This window comes from Ambystoma mexicanum, chromosome 10 (assembly GCF_040938575.1).
Source record: "Ambystoma mexicanum isolate Mex_15411 chromosome 10, UKY_AmexF1_1, whole genome shotgun sequence".
Classification (NCBI taxonomy): domain Eukaryota; kingdom Metazoa; phylum Chordata; class Amphibia; order Caudata; family Ambystomatidae; genus Ambystoma; species Ambystoma mexicanum.
Window position 1 is genome coordinate 1,464,806,727 of NC_090932.1, and position 14,204 is coordinate 1,464,820,930.

The 14,204-nt window shown below is 46.5% G+C and overlaps 1 protein-coding gene across 4 annotated transcripts in view; it reads left to right on the forward strand.

Moving 5' to 3' along the window:
* The window catches only part of HVCN1 (hydrogen voltage gated channel 1), a 764,389-nt gene that overhangs the window by 400,854 nt on the left and 349,331 nt on the right, over positions 1-14,204 (forward strand). The gene's annotated exons all lie outside the window — the stretch shown is intronic.

The window sequence follows — 14,204 nt, forward strand, 5'->3', positions numbered from 1 at the left end:
AGCCTTGTTTGTCCGGTATAGCAATGATATACGCAGATCGGGAATTCATGAGTAAAAAAGAAAAAAAAGAAAAAAATGAGCAGATTCTGCTCATATTTTTAGTGATGAGCAATTTTGGTTAGTTATTTTCAGTGCTACAGGAAGTTATTAGTATCCAAAGACATAACATAAATCACAAAAATCAACTGTGTTCTTGCGTAGCCATTGTGAGACAAAGGAAGGATCATAGGGCAACTCGGATGTTGGCTACATGAAAGAGCACACCCACCAAAATATAGAAATAGAATGTAACATAAAATGTATAAAGGTTTTTGGGTGCACTCATATTTTAGGTATATACTCAGTGTCAAGGAGTCCCCCCCCCTTCTCATCCGTGCGGACCTGAACTGGATGTCTAGCACCCAGAAGTAGATGTCGCCATTCAGTGAAGGCTTGGCGGATGGCTAACAGTTCCTTTTCCAGGACGGAGTAGTGTGTCTCACTGGGAGTCAGGGTTCGTGAAAGGTAAGCAATGGGGTGTTCCAGTTTATCCTCAAATTCCTGCTTCAACACCGCTCCTATGGCGTAGTTAGAGGCATTCGTTTCCACTAGGAATGGTCGATTTATGTCGGGTTGGGCTAAGATGGGGGCTTGCGTGAACTCTGCCTTTAAACTTTGGAATGCCTAATCTTGCGGTGTAGACCAGATAAAGGGGGTGTCTTTCTTCAAGAGAGCAACGATCGGCTGAACGATCTCGGAAAAGGTGGATATGAACTTCCGGTAGAAGATGGCAAGCCCCAGGAAGGATTGAACTTGTTTCACGGACGTGGGAGCGGGCCATGCCAGTATGGCCTTTACCTTTGAAGGGTGCATACCAATTCCTTCTGGGCTAAGGATGAATCCTAGGTAGTGAACAGAAGTAACGTGAAACAAGCATTTTTCGGGTTTGGCTAAAAGTTTGGTTTGTGTTCACGGAGTCGTTGTAATACTGCCTTTACATGTTCTTTATGCTTTAGAAGGTCCTTGGAAAAGATAAATATGTCGTACAGATAGACCATAACGAAGAGGAATAACATGTCAGAGAACACCCCATCCATGAAACATTGAAAAACTGCAGGGGCATTAGCTAGTCCAAAGGGCATGACTAGATATTCATAGTGACCAAACAGTGTTCTAAAGGCTGTTTTCCATTTGTCTCCTTCCCGGACACGAATCAAATGGTAGGCACCCCGGAGATCAAACTTTGTGAATATTACGGCGCCTCTCACAGCTTCCAGGATATCCGAGATCAAGGGCAATGGGTACCGGTCTTTGAGGGTGCATTGATTTAAGCCACGATAGTCGAGGCAAGGTCTGAGTTCCTTGGTGTCCTTCTTGGGAACAAAGAACAACGAAGCACCCGCTGGAGATTTTGAAGGTCTTATGGTGCCATTTTCTTTTTTTTTTAAAGTTATTTTTATTTGCATTTCTTTAAACATGACCATCGGTACTCAACATTGTCCCACCAACCCCCCCTCCCCACCCTCCTCTCTCCCACCGGGTTTAACGTCTTTGCTTTGTCCCTGCGACCCTTTGATGCATTTATCTTAACCTGGATACGGATATTGTGGGGGCACCATTGCAGCATGTAGTCGCTTTGCAGGAAGTCCATGGCGTCTCCCCAATCTGTGGCAAACTTCTGTCTGTCACCTTGAAGATTAAATGTGATTCTCTCCATTGCTACATAGGTCCAAATCCTCTGAAGCCACTCCTGTGTGGTTGGGGGGGGGCTTTTGTTTCCATTTTTGTGCTATGGCTAGCCACGCTGCAATAAGGAAGCCCATAAAGTTCAGTTTTTGTGCCTTTGCGAAGGGCTTGTCTCTGGGGGCCCATAAGCCACACATCCATATTTCCTCTCCTAGTTTGGCTGCGCCCTTGAAGATTTCTTGCATCTGAGTTTTCACTTCCCCCCTGAATTGTTGTAGTTCCTTACAGTCCCACCATATGTGTCTCCAACTTCCCATGGAGTCGCATCCCCTCCAGCATTTCCCTTGTGGTGTTGGGAACATTTTGTGGATGCTCTCCGGCGTATAGTGCCATTGAATCATCACTTTGGTCCAGGCTTCCCTCGTTTGTATCGCCCGTGTCCATTTCGGGATTATTTGCCAGAGGTAAGTCCATTGATCCCTCGTTATTTGTTTCCCTAGAGTTGTTTCCCACTTTTTCATGTACTGCCAGGTGATGTTTTCGTCTTCGGCGTTTAGGAACTTGTAAAGAGAGGAGACAAATTTCTTTTCGCCTGTTTGGGTCATTATATATATCTCAAATGGGGTGAGGTCCCTTGTCAGTGCCTTTGTTATTCTTGGCGTTGTGAGCCAATGGTGGAGCTGTTCGTACTGGTATCTGTCCCTTTCCGTGAGGCCCAGCAGTTTCTGGCATTCTGTGAAGGTTCTGATCTGATGTCCCTCCACCATATCTCCCACTTTCGTACAGTCCGCTTCGCGCCATTTCTGAAAAGATCCTTTTACCATTCCTGGGGGGAAGTCTGGGTTATCGAGAATTGGTATAAAAAGGGCGGGATCTATCGCGAGGATTTCCTTCTTGGTCGCTCTGTTCCATACTTCCATGGTGGCACTCATGACTTCGCTTAGTTTGATGTTTTGATGTCTGTGTTCGGGTTTTCTCCATAGGAGGTGGCGCAGATTTGATCTTGCGACTGCTCTATCCTGTGCCTCCCACCATTTTTCTGAAGTGTCTGTGATCCATTCGTATATGACCCAGAGTTGTGCCGCCTCGTAGTACTTATTGAAGTGGGGGAGCGCCATTCCTCCCTCTAGTTTATGTGCTGTGAGCGCCTGTTGTGACAATCTCTGTGTTTTATTTTGCCATGCGTATTTGGTGATTATTTTGGAAAGTGTCTTAAAGAATGTCGGCGGAATTCGGATGGGAAGGGCTTGGAAATAGTACAATAGTCTGGATAAGATCGTCATCTTGATGACTGTTATCCTGCCCCACCATGAGATTTTCAGCAGGTTCCATCTGTTTAGATCGCTTTTTACGTCTTCTAGGAGTTCGGGGTAGCTCCCTTTGTAGAGGTTTTTGATCTGTGGAGTTAATGTTACTCCCAGGTATCTCACTCCTTCGGCCGTTTGTAGTTGAAGGTCTTTAGTCGTCTTGTATATTCCAACTTTGTCTCCTGCCAGGGCCATTACCGAAAATTTCTGCTTATTTAGTTTCAGCCCCGAGATCTTTCCTTAAGCGTCTATCTGCTGGATGAGGAGGGGGAGCGTGTTGCTTGGGTCTGCTAAGGTCATCAACATATCGTCTGCGTAGGCAGCTGTCTTGTGCATATGTCCTCCCATTTCTATGCCTCTTGCGTCAGGGGCCGCTCTGAGCTTTGCTAGGAGGGGTTCTAGGAAGATTGCGTAAAGTAGGGGTGACAGGGGGCATCCCTGATTTGTGCCCCTACCTATTTTGATGGGCTCTGAGTTCCCCGTTGACTGCGATCCTGGCCATCAGTGAATTGTAATTTGCCCGAATCATGTTTATGAAGTCATTTCCCATGCCCATTTTCCATAGTGTTGCAAATAGCATTGTCCATTCTACCCGGTCGAATGCTTTTTCAGCATCTGACGAAATTCTTGCCAATGGGATTTCCATGATTCCTGTCTTCTCTATGAGGTGTACAATTCGTCTTATATTGTCGTGGGTTTTCCTGTTTGGGATGAATCCAGATTGTTCTTGGTGGATTAGTTTGGGGAGCAGGGGTGCTAGTCTGTTGGCGAGGACCTTTGTATAGAGTTTGCATCGACATTGATTAGGGCAATTGAGCGGTATGAGCCCGGGTTTTCTGGATCCTTACCCTTTTTGTGGAAGACTAGTATCTTTGCTTCGTTCATGGACGCAGCAATATTGTTCGTTGTCTTGAAGGTGTTGAATAGGGTAGTTAGATAGGGAGTTAATATTTCCGCACATGTTTTATAGAAAACGGTGGTGAAGCCATCTGGCCCCGGAGCGTTATTCTTCGGATGGTCCTGTATCGCCTTTGCCACCTCCTCGGACGTGATCGGTTCGTCGAGAGATTCTTTTTCTGATTGTGATACTGTTGGGAGAGTTATTTCCGTCACGAATGCCTCCTGTGCCTCCTTGTTCGAGCGCTGAGAGGTGTACAGATTTTGGTAGAAATCTCTGAATATTTCTTTGATGTCTTCAGTCTGTGTTTACTTTGCTGCTTGTCTGTCTATCAGGGTTTTCACGGTTTGATCTTGCCGTCTGCCTTTTAGTTGTCGTGCTAGTAATTTATCTGCTTTATTTGATTTCATCACATACCAGTGTTTTGTATGCAGTAGTTGCGTTTCGGCTCTTTTGGTCCTTATCAGGTCTAGCTGGCTCTGGATGTGTCGATATGCTCTCTTTATTTTCCTGGAGGTGTTCTTGGTCATTTCTTCTCTTATTTCTTCCAATTTTTTCCCCAGTTTGTCTTCCCATTTGTACGAGAGTTTTATCTTTTTGTGCTTTCAACGCTATTATTCGACCCCTTATCACTGCTTTGAAGGCTTCCCATGTAGTGCTTGGGGAGACGTCCGGGGTATCGTTGTGCTCAAAGTATTCCTCTATATTTTCTCTGATTATCTTGTATAATTTCTCTTGGTAGCGTCCAGCGCCATAGCCCCGATGGTTTCCATAGTTTGGGAAGGGTGATCCATAGTGGTGCGCGGTCTGATAGTGATATTATGCCTTTTTTTACGATGTCCTGTATTTCTCCGACTAGGGCTCCTGTAGCCCATATGTAGTCGATCCTGGAGCTTGAATTGTGTACGTGTGAGTGGTATGTATATCCTTTGGTTGTGCCTCTGAGTCTTCTCCATACGTCTTCTAGTGCCAAGTTCTGCATTGCCTGTTTGAGCGCTGGTGATGGGGTCCCCTGTTGGGAGTTTTTGGGATTCGATCGGTCTTCTGTTAGGTTCCATGCCAGGTTGAAGTCGCCTATCACTTCTCCTTCTGCGAATTTTTCTAACTTGTTGATCGTTTCTTTGATAAATCCTTCCTGGCCCGTATTTGGGGCTTATAGAGTTGCAAAGGTTAATTTGCGATTATCTATCTGGGTCTTTGAAAATACGAAGCGGCCATTTTTATCTGTTAATGTTGCTATGATTTGGACCTGTAGATGGTTTGCGAAGGCTATGAGTGCTCCTTTTTTTTTCTCCTCATCGTTGGATTGAATAATTTGTTTGTAGCCTCTTAGCTGGAATAGACTCTTCCTTTTCTTCTGTATGTGTGTTTCTTGGAGTGAGATTATGTCGAACTTCTCTCTGTGTAAAAAGTGTTCGGTTTTTTTCCTCTTCACGGACGTGTTCAGCCCTCTGATGTTGAATGTTAATATTTTCAGCCCCATTCTTTCATATGTGTCTGTTGTTTCTTACTGGGTCTATCCTGTGGGTCGCTGTGGTGTGCATTAGAACCGGTGTTTGAGTCTTTTCCCCTCCCAACTTTCCCTTGAACTCCCTCTCCTTCCTCCACCCTCCCCCCCACCCCCCCAACTTTGTCCCTGAAGAGGGCCCTGGGCCCTATGGTTGCTCTGGCGTTGCGCCTTTGCTCCATGCCCTCTAACTTCTCAGGGTAACTGTTCGCAGGGGCTCCTAAACCCGGCTTGTTGTACAGATTCCACGGCAGTCCCAGTGCTCTGCCGCGCTTACCAATAGGCACCTGCCCTAGCTAGAATGTCTGTGCCAATGTTGCCTCTCCTTCCTATGTTGCATAAGAGTTTCTTTTCTTGGGATAGCTAGTTTTACTCAGGATTGCGTGATTGGAGCCTTGTTCTTCTTTTCCCCGTTTGCCATCCCCTCGGCTGTCTACGTTGTTTTTGGGGTTCCCTCGTTTTTGTGGGCTCTGACTCCTGTTCCTGGTATCCCATGATCTTGAGAGGCCCTCTTCGCATGTTGTGATTCGATGTTGTCTTTCTTCCCACGTGAATAGGAGGCCGAAGGGGAATGTCCATTTATATCGGATTTGTTTTTCGGGTAGGATTTTGGTTAGCTGATTCATTTCTCTTCTCTTTCTGAGCGTGGATTGTGCTAAGTCCTGAAACAGCAGAATGTCCTTGCCGTTCATTCTAATTTGTTCTATTGTCCTGGCCTTTATCAGGATTTGTTCCTTTTGTGTGTAGTGTGTCATGGCCACCAGAACATCTCTAGGGCGGGATCTGGGGTCCCCTGCTCTCCGAGGGCCTACTCTGTGTATTCTATCAATGTGAATATCTTCCCTGGGGCCGTCCTTCAGTATGTCTAGAAACGCTTGTTGTACTGCTGTGCAAAGGTCTTTTTCCTCTACTGTTTCGGGCATATTTTTGATGCGTATGTTTGATCTCCTAGATCTGTTTTCCAAATCTTCGCATTGTGCTTCCAGTTCTATCGCCAGGCGTGCAAGGCGGTCTTGAGCTTCTGCTTGATGGAGCGACTCCTCGTCCATATTCTGGACCGTCTTTTCCAGGTTGTCTGTCCTCTCCTCTCCTCTAGGGATTCAATGTCCTTCTTTAGTTCCTGGACTTCCTGTTTCAGTTATCCCTTCATGTTATCAAATTGCGCCTGTGTTGAGGCCATGAATTGGTCTTGAAATTCCTTAAACCAGGTTTTCATGTCCTCTCTTGAGGCCATATCTATATCCTCTTTTCGCTCTTTAGGGACTCCCCCTTTATTTTTCTGTTTATTCATTTGCTTTGGTGCTGTGTTTCCAATTCCCCAGATATGGGTCAGATCTTGGACCTGTTTGGCTCTGCTTTTATTTGTCGCCATAGCCTGTGACCCCACCCTCGTTCTAGCTTTGGACATGTGTGTGGGTTTTTGCCGGGGCGCTTCTTGGCATTATATCGCTTCGTTTTCCCCTCAGCTAAGGATTGGGCCCCTCCGCTTCTTGACTGCTAGATTGATATATGACCCGTTCCTTGGGGCCCGTATGGGTTCCTCCCCGCCTTGGGTCTCTTTGTTGAGATTCTAAGATGTGTGCCTGGGGGGGTCTGTCCCTCGAGGGGCTGATAATCTCCCCTCCTTGTTCGATGCGTGGTAGAAGAGAGGGTCTCCCCCCCCCCTGTTTCCGTGCCTTTGGGGGGCCGTCGTGGGGGGGAGACAGAGTCTCTGTTGCTTCTGAGGGGGAGTACCGGGCTCCTGATTCCGGTCCCTTATAGTTCCGGGGGGGGGGAGCGCCCCTCGACTCCACCCCCGGTGTACTGGGGCGGCGTCGCTGTCCGTGCCTGGGGGGCGGCGCCCTCCCTGCTTGACCCCGGATCTCTTCCCCGCCTCGTACCTGTTTTTGGTAGCTCCGGATGGGCTGGCGGGCTCCTCTGGGCTTGATCGACTGTTCCCCGCTTACCCCTTCTGGAATCTTCGCTTCTGGGCGGGTCGGGCGTGCGGCTCCTTTCGCCTGGCCGTCTCCTTCTCCCGGGTGGCTTCTCCCTTGTCTGGTCCTCTTCTTACCGGGGCTGTGATGTCTTCGGTTCCCGCCTGCTTCGCTTCGACATCGTCACGTCGAGGCGGGGTCCTCTACCTGGTCTCTCGTCTCTCCGCGGGGTTTCACTCCCAAGGAGGTCCTGATACTGTCCGGAAAGCACCGCACGCCGCTGGTGGGCTCTGGGTCTCTGCTCCGTCGGAGATTCGGCACCGGCGGTAAGGCTGTGCCGGGCCGGATCAAGAGTTAACCCTATCACCTCCGAGCTGATTGTTCCGATGGTACTTCTCCCCTTCTTCTCCTTCCGTGGGAGGTAGGCGAGTCTTGGAGGGCTCAGTGTCTGCTTTATTTCGTTTTCTTTATTGTCGCGGCCCGAGCTGGGGGACGGAGCTACGCTCACGCACGTCTCCCCGGCTCGGCCGCCATCTTGGAATGATGGTGCCATTTTCAAGGTTGGTATCCAGGTATTCTCGGAGGGCCTTTTTCTCAGGTTCCGAAAGGATGAACATTCTGCCGAAGGGAATCACTGCTGAGGGATCTGTATCTATGGTACAGTCTTCAGGTCTGTGAGGGGGTAAGGCCTGGACTATGCCAGTTGAAAATACATCAGCATAACCCTGATAGTTCTCAGGGACTTGTATGATATTGGAAACCATGAGTGGTTTTTGCTGGTCTCTTGGTGGTTCTTTAGGGGGTGTCTTGATCAATGAATATTCCCATAGCTCCGCATTCTACCAAGGCCAAAATGGAATAGGTCTTATTCTTGGAGGGCGATAGGAAGGCCTGCAGCATCACCAAATGTTTTGTCCAGGAGAGTTCAAGGATGGAATTGATGTGGAGCAAACATCTCTCTCCCGAAGCTCTGCTCCATCTAGGATCGGGAGCTGGCGTTTCCCGAAAGCCGAGGAGGGGCTAGAGGACATTCCCTAACCAAGTGTTTATCTGAGGCACAATACATGCACAACCCTGTATGAATCCTTCTCATCCTTTCTTGCGGGGATATAGGTCCACGGAAGGCTCCTATCTGCATGGGTGCTGGTTCAGTGACTGAGCCTGGGTTTGTGTCCGTCTTGGTGGTGCTCTCAAAGGACACTTTTGGAGGATTACCTCTCGATTTCTTCTTCTCTGTCTCCCTTTCCTGGATACGAAAGTCTATTTGCATGGCAAGGTCCATTAGTGCCTGGAATGAGTTTGGGCAAGCCACTCTGGCCAACTCACCCTTAATCTCCTCATTCAGTCCTCTCCTGAAAAGGGTAAAACTCGCCTCAGGGGACCAATCGGTTTCCTTGGCTAATTGCTTGAATCGGGTTACAAAGGTGAGCATATCCTGGGATCCCTGCTGAAAGTCTAACAGGCGTTCCTGGGCACTATAGACCTGCTCTGGGCGGTCAAACATGGTTTTAAGGGCCTGTATGAACCCATCATAGTCATCTAGGAGAGCATCGCCGGAATTAACGAGGGGCGTAGCCCAGGTTAAGGCATTTCCTGAAAGGTGATAAATTATGAAACCCACCTTAGCCCTGGGAGTCGAAAAGTAGTAGGGCTTAAAAGTAAAGTGGACCAAACATGAATCCAGGAATCCTCAAAGGGTTTTTGCTGACCCATCGTATTTGTCAACTATGCCGCCCAGCAACACACTTTCTTTTGTGGCAGAATCACAGGATAGAACTCATTGTTTGAGAGTGGCGTTTTCCGCCTTTAGATTCTGTACCTCGGTTGTTAGTTCTTGCATGCCACGCATCAGGTCCTGAACGGCCGCTTCCATGTCCATATCGAGTTCGGTCGGGTGGTGTCTCAAACTGTCAAGGAGTCTCTCCCCCCCCCCCCTTCTCACCCGAGTCCAATCTTTGCTGGATTTCTTGGTTGATGCCTTCTTGCGGACGGATCGGGTCTTGAATAAGGCTGCACGAGTCTCTTCTGACTCCAGCGTGCGTTCAAAGTTCCGGGATGCAACGATCCAGGAATCTGGGAAATTAAGAAAGTGCACTACTCCGCACACGAGTCCAGGAAGTAAGAAAGAAAGGAGAGGGACTAGGAATGGAGTTAGTAGGGACAGAATCAGGGAAGCAATACCGCGAGCTACGGAGCACACACCTGGTTGCTACTTCACAATAGCATTGAGACGCGCAGAGCCGTGGGGGGCGTGGTCTATTAATAGAAGTCCAACGTGTAGAGCGAGGAAGGTGTTTCACGCTGGATAGCCATGTTGAGAGTACCAGGGAGTACAAGCCCCGTTGAGACAAGGACCAGGAAGTCCAAAAGGGGTGGGTTATGTAGGTCATGACACTCAGAGGTGCCCAGGTATGGTTCGTTCCTACTTGGCCGTAGTGTGCACTATGCCTGTACCCTATTTTGGGAGAAGTTTAATTTCTTCGTTCTCCAAGTCCTTACATTAAAGTGAGGTCCGAGCTGGTTGCTATACAGATTGTATTGTGTTGCAGGAGGGTGGGAAATTCTCTGTAGATGTGGGCAGTGAGGGTCCATAGCTGTCACCAGTAACTACCATACTGAGCTCTCTTTTCTCACGTGTGTGAATCTTCTCTAGTCATGTTCATTCATTTCTCCAGCATTGGATCTTTCATGGATTCATATGCTTTGAATATTCCCCGTCGTCCGGCTGGGAATCCTCTGTAACCGCAGATTACATTATATGTATGTGGCGGTCAGATAGCACAACGAGTAAAGCACTTGCTTTGACATCCGTGCAGAGCCTGCCGACGCAGGGTCAAATCCCGCCAGGGCAGAACTCAGCCTTTCATCCTTCCAAGGTCGATAAATGAGCACCACACACAGTGGGTAATAATAATCAGCACTTAGATGTCTGAGAGTTCATAGCGCTATATAAATACAAATGATTATAATTATATTAAAGAACATTTTGTTCACTTTTGTTATCTATCACTTTTTTTGGGGTGGATTCTGCCGCAGCCAAACAGACGTTGAGTATCTAGTTCCACCCGAGGGGCCATCTTCAAATTCTAACCGCACGTCGTGCTGAGAAAAGTTGTATCTACTAATATTTTCAAGGAAATTCGCTAAAAGGAAGATCTCCAGGCACGAGAGGGCTCCATCCACCAGAAAACCTCAGGCTCGTCTACAAGAGGGCCTTGTCCACGAGAAGAGCTTGTCTATGGGAGGGCCTAGTCTACGGGAGAGCCCGGTCTATGAGAGGGCCTCGCCCACGAAAAAACCTCACGCCATGAGAAAGACTCCTCTACAAGAGGACCTAGTCTGCGACAGGACGTCATCCGCGAGAGTACCTCGTCTATGAGCCTTGCCGATGACAAGTTTGTGTACGACAGATCATTGTCTACTTAAAAGCTCGGGAACAACAAATACTCGTCAATGACGGGCACGGCTATGTGAGAGCCTCATCTACAGGACAGCCTCATTTTCGAGAGAGCCTAGTCTATGAGAGAAGCTCATCAACGAGAAATACTAGTCGAGCACAAGCTTGACAGCCTAGTCTATGGGAGAGCCTTGTCTACAGGAGAGCCTTGTCTTTGAGAAAGACTCGTCTCCGAGAATGCCTCGGCTTGTCAACGAGAATTATTAGTCAATGATGGTCTCACCTACATGAGAGCTTTGTCTACGAGAAAGGCTTGTCTACGAGAAAGCTCGTCAACGATGGACTAGTCTACGAGAGACCCTAGCCTATGAGAAATACTCATCAATAACAGGCTTACTCACCCAAGTCGGGCATGGTCTTATGTAAGAAGATGTTGAATTTGTTACCGGAGTTTATGTATACGAAGGGAGTCCGGGTCCACGTGTACTGCTGACCCCTGAAGGTAAAGGCCAGCTTGTATTGGTCCTCCCTACTGACGGGCATGGTCCAGTAACCATTGGTCAGGTCAATGGCAGTGTATATCTTTGACCAAGGACTGGCCCAGATCCAGGGATCAGTGTACGTGAGAGGCCATCAGGGCATGTGGACCCATTTATTTAGCTCCCTAAGGTCAGCACAGAGTGTCCACTGGCCATTTGGTTTTAGAATCCCCAGCACCGGATTATTAAAGGTGCTGTGGACTGGACGACTTATCCCACGGGACTCAAGGATTTTATTTATTTCAGTCGGGGACTGCATGGATGCGAGAGGCAAGCGATATTGCTTCACAAACACTGGAGTCATTCCAGGGTCCGTGGGAATTGTTGTAGTATGGATCTCGGTGCAACCACAGTCGTACGAATCCACAGCAAAGAGATCTTGAAAATCTAAGAACACCTGTTTCAACTTTTGCTCCGGAGTCTCAAAGGCATCAGCGTTAACTCGCTCTTCAACCATTTGCCTGGAAAGACTTCCGGTTTTCCTATCTCAGCGGCCTCCTCCAGCTGGGTGGAGAGGTCTCGGTTAGAGTATTGACCTGGACAGAGGGTTTCAGGAAGGAGAGGCAGTCATTGTGGACCTTTGAATATCACCTCATCCTGCCTGATGTCACAGGTCACCTCTTCCTCACAGTAAGGGCAGGAAGTGTACACCACGAAATTCCTCCCTTGCCGGGTGAAGATCCTGTCTGGTGGTAAGTCATTGTCACCGTCATTGTCATAAGTCATTGGGGATTGGTCCTTTCAGTTCATTTCTTACATCCATGGAAAAATGTTGGTCATCAACCGCCATTCCAATGATGGTGCATACGCCCAGAGTGATACTCCTGAGGTCGCTGTTATCCACCACTATTGGAATGGTGGTGTGTTCTACATTGACTAATGGTGTTGGGTTTAACCCCAACCCCTGCTGTTGGAGATGGGCATTAAGGTGTACATATGCGTCAGCATTTAGCAGTTTCTGTCCTCTTTTAATTTTAATCCAAGTGGGAATTGTCGGGTCTGTCCTGGGATGGTGACCTCCTCTCCAATTTGAACATCAACTGCATATGGCAGCAATTGGGCTGACCGAAATGCTTTTTCTAAATCATCAAAGTCCATGGGATTGCCCCCTAGTCGGGACCAGGCTTTGTAATGTTTCAGGTCCAAATTAATGGCAAATCGATTGAGAATGTCACTGCCTAAATAGAATGCAGCAGGGACATCTCGCACCACCCAACAATTATGTTCTATGCTTTTGTTTCCTATAGAAATGTTGAGCATACACCTGCTAGGCAGGCAATGTTTGGAATTGGGAGTTTACAGGCCCATTTCCCACTTTTCGGTCAATTTAAATGTGGGAATGGCTGGATCTTTTGGGAGCTTTCGGAACATGGCTTCGCTGATGAAGCTCTTTCCGCTGTTCACGCACACTCGGACGAGAACAGACTCCTTCCCCTCATTTAACTGAATAGGGATGAACAACTGTTCTCTAATTTTCTGAATATAGCTAATCCCATCAAAATAAACGCAGTGGTTATGGGTTGGTTGGCATATGCCGAAGACCTGTTAATTTTGGATTATACACCAAAAGGCCTGCAAAATATGCTAGATACCCTGGCCAATTATGCAAGAGAAAATGGGCTTGGTATAAATATAACTAAAAGTAAAATAATGGTCTTCCCTGTAAATAAAACTCCAAAACAGTACATTTGGGAAATAAATAATACCAGGTTAGAACAAGTAGCAACATATACATACCTAGGTATCATTATAGATGAGAGATTGAACTGGGAAGAACAGTGGCTGAATGTGAAAGATCGCTGTACACTAGCAAACAATGCATTGAGTATATATATTGGATGAAACATAGGCTATTCGGTTAAGGCAATATTGATGTTGTATATGACAAAAGTACGAGCAATTCTAATGTATGCCATTGCAATTTGCGGCCATAAGTATGGTAAACGTTTAGTTGCCTTTGAGGCCAAATTTTTAAGTAAATTATTGAGACTCCCACAGTGTGTCTCAATTGGATATATCTATTTAGAACTAGAACTATTTGGGGTCAGTGAGGGTTATATATTCCAATCGGTAATGCTATTCTATGATCTATGTTTTCTCCAGACTGAGCTGATTCTTGCACCCTTTGCACAAGTGCTAATGGGTTTGGAGGGAAGACAACCTCATCGGCTAACTTGTAATTTGCATTGTCTTTATGCAATGTACAGCGGCATATACTAATCAACTATCTAAGATAAGTTTGAAATCCAAGCTAAAAGCGAACTTGTAAAGCTATGGCTATGAGAGGAATTTGAATGCTCTAATGGATAAGAAATACAGTGGTTCTTATAAGGCATACCCCAGCTTGCAAACCTTTCGTACATACTTAGTAATGAAATTTAATGTCTCTGAAGCATTGGAGACTAAAGGTGCATGGATGGGTTTTAGCCATGAGCAACGCTGTTGTTGATTGTGTGGTATTAATGTGACGGAATCACTACAACACTTGATTATAACATGTGAAAGTCTAATATATCTTTGTTTTAAATATATGAAATCCTAGTAGGTGTATGGGAGACCTTTCTTATAGGCAACAATATCAATTTGATATATTTTATAGTCTAATTTTATTTGAAAATTACTGAGATTTTTAAATGTCTCGCATAACGCAATATTTCATTCAAGGTGTTTTAACAATGTGTTGAATATGTATTTTAAAATTTGTAATTTGATGGAAATTTGATGTATTGTGTTTGTGTTCTACAAAGCCAATATTGGCTATAAGTATATCAATAAAAAACTTGAATATCAGCTAAACTTTGAGTTGGTTTCTTATCACTTTTGGCTATAGAATTGGGATTTTCAGATTGTGAATCAGTATAACATTTCTAAGTATTTACTTCCAGTGTGGAATGCCACTTAAAACTGGAAGGCAGGTTGATTTTCAGGAATGGAGAGGAGTTCCCATCACCAGTTTGTTGTCCTACAGCAATTACTGT